Genomic DNA, 2,925 nt, shown 5'->3' on the forward strand with positions numbered 1-2,925 from the left:
AGCTTTCTTTTGGTGGTATTTAATCACCGCTGGGGTTTTTATTTTTGGCTAAATTAACCAAAAAAGACCGAAAATTTAAAAACAAAACACGGTTTTCTTTGTTTCTGTTATAAAAGTTCGCAAATCCGTAATGGTTCTTCATAAATTTAGGCCGAGATGTATTCTGCTACATGTCTTTGGTGAAAATAACCCAAATTAGGATGTATTTTTTAGTTTGTAGGAAAGTGATAGAGTTCACAAACTCTGGTATAGGTCTGAATATTGATCAATCCTGAAGTAGTGACAGCCAATCTAATTTCTTGAGGCCCAAGAATGTCAGAACAGTACAGATATTCCCCAAATGACCCCTTTTTGTAAAGTAGACAGTACGACGGATTTCATAAGAGGCATGGCGAGTTTTTTGAAGTTGTATTTTTTTTGTCCGAATTTTTCAGAAAATGAAAAAAATGATTGTCACAATTATTTTTTTTTACATACTGTCACCAGTGCAGTACAGCGTCATCCTATCACTGGCATAGCGGTGATCAGGGACACTGACTGGTGACAGTATGGAAAAAAAAAAAAAAATCATTTTTTTTACTTTTTTTTTATTATTGTTCATTTTTTATTACATTTTTTTTCTTTTTCTTCAAGATTTTCTTTTCATATTTCCCTATGACCAAAGTAGTACAATGTTACCACAGTAACATTGTACTACTTTGGGGAAGTGATCAGTTTTTTTTTTTTTCTTTTCTTACACAATTTGCTTATAGCAAAGACTTCCTTTGCTATAAGCAAGCATTTACCTGAATGACATCGATTCATTCAGGGGTTTGTTTTTTTTTTGTTTTTTTTTTTTGTGCTCAGCTGTGATCTGGCCACGGCTCATCACATGACATGTGCATGTGATCGCTGTGACGATTCACAGCTAGACACTAGTAGACAATGGATGGCATGCATGAAGCCATCCATGGTGTACAACTGTCATGTGACCTGCTGTGATTGGTCACAGCAGGTCACATGGTACCAGCAACGGGGCCGGTACTCAGATCTGTCATCGGCCGTGTCCGAGGTACATTGGTTTTGTTTTTTTGCTATATTATTTTCAACTCACTTTGATTGATTTATGTATCTCTGTGGTTTTAAAATCGATCTATTCACCTAGGGAAGCCTATTGAAACGAGTGGTCTGTCCTAGACGTGCGCTATGAGAACGCACACGCTGGCATGCCCCTTACACCCCGGTCACGTCAGGTGCAACTTGGCCTGCGACTTGTAAAACTGTAGGCCAAGTCGCACCCTATTGTCCGCTATTAGAGCGGTCGTACGGGTGCGGTTCCGGCTTTGTCGGAGCCGCGCCGACTTCTAAAGTAGTGCACGCAGCAGAGCTTTTGGTGCGATTTGCATAGGCATTGGTGTCAGCAGGTCACCCAATTTTGAAATTGGTTTTGATGTGAGCGGGGGCTCAGGGTGTAAGAGAGCGCTTATGGCATTTGCTGCCTTTTTGTTTTCCCGAATGAAGGGGCTCGGGGGAGGGGCGCACTTTGGCATCCTCACCTTGAGAGCCGGGGGAGCTTTCCCAGAGCTGGCCGTATAGAAAGGCATTGGGAAAGAAAGGGGAGCCAAGAGAAGGAGTGAGAGAATGGAGCGCCCCCATAGACTAACGGGGCAGTGGGATGCCCATAGGCGTGCTGCTCTTCTTCAGAGAAGGTTGGTGGGAGAAGCCGCTAGGGCACGTGCAGCTTTCAGTTGCGCTCTAACCGTAAGCCGCAGCTTGTAATTTTTATTTTTTAAAATAGTTGATGCTAAGAGTAAAAAAAAAAAAAAAGAAAGAAAGAAAGCAAGAAATCCAAAGCATTGAATTGAAGGAAGGTTGTTTGAGGAAAAAATTTGGGACCGCTTCATGGGTTAGCATGTCAACCTTACGCAGGGGCTTGCTAATTTTCTCTGTATCGTTCCACGATTGTAATCCTGCCCACCCGCCGATGCGGGGGGGCAAAGCAATGGGAGAGCCCGAGGGGTATATAAGCCGTCAAAGAGGTCAGAAGATCAGCTTATGGAGAGCGTTGAATGTCGGTGTTCTGCGCTATTTCTGCCAAACTATGTTTATGAATTCTAAGAATGCTTTTTGTATAATCATAATCAATGTGATCAATAATGTCTGTCAGTTGAAAAGTTGATTTTACTGAAGAAAATGAGGAGCACACAGGCTATTGTTAAGCAGGACACCGCATGCAAGTGAGCAGCTCTGCCAGGAGGCATTGTGGGAAGGCAGGCAGGCCACGCCCACCATGCCTTGCTGGGCCCATAAAGCAGAGGTGGTTGGATCCAAACCATCCTCTGCTAGGCGGCTATTTTGGATTTGGATTTCCTGGTAATTATTAAAGAGCCATTTTAGTCCATTGGTTTTGTTTTTTTGCTATATTATTTTCAACTCACTTTGATTGATTGATGTATCTCTGTGGTTTTAAAAATGGTGCCTGCGCCATCTATCCACCTAGGGAAGCCTATTGAAACGAGTGGTCTGTCCTAGAGGTGCGCTACGAGAACGCACACGCTGGCATGCCCCTTACACCCCGGTCACGTCAGGTGCAACTTGGCCTGCGACTTGCAAAACTGTAGGCCAAGTCGCACCCTATTGTCCGCTATTACAGCGGTCCTATGGGTGCGGTTCCGGCTTTGTCGGAGCCGCGCCGACCTCTAAAGTAGTGCACGCAGCAGAGCTTTTGGTGCGGTTTGCATAGGCATTGGTGTCAGCAGGTCGCCCGATTTTGAAATGGTTTTGGGTGTGAGCGGGGGCTCAGGGTGTAAGCGAGCGCTTATGGCATTTGTTCCCTGGTTCCCTTTTTGTTTTCCCGAATGAAGGAGCTCGGGGGAGGGGCGCACTTTTGGCATCCTCACCTTGAGTGCCAGGGGACCTTTCCCAGAGCTGGCCCAGAGGTCGTTG

General features: G+C 44.8%; 1 non-coding gene across 1 annotated transcript; it reads right to left on the reverse strand.

Annotated features, from left to right (window-relative positions):
- Nucleotides 1-1,863: 1,863 nt before the first annotated feature.
- On the reverse strand, nucleotides 1,864-1,970 carry LOC149428257 (U6 spliceosomal RNA). Its single transcript, XR_016310807.1, has one exon. It is a non-coding gene; the product is annotated as a U6 spliceosomal RNA (small nuclear RNA).
- Between the last annotated feature and the right edge of the window lie 955 nt (nucleotides 1,971-2,925).

Source organism: Staurois parvus, unplaced genomic scaffold (assembly GCF_062004578.1).
Source record: "Staurois parvus isolate SC_StPar_1 unplaced genomic scaffold, SC_StPar_1.0 ptg003371l, whole genome shotgun sequence".
NCBI lineage: Eukaryota > Metazoa > Chordata > Amphibia > Anura > Ranidae > Staurois > Staurois parvus.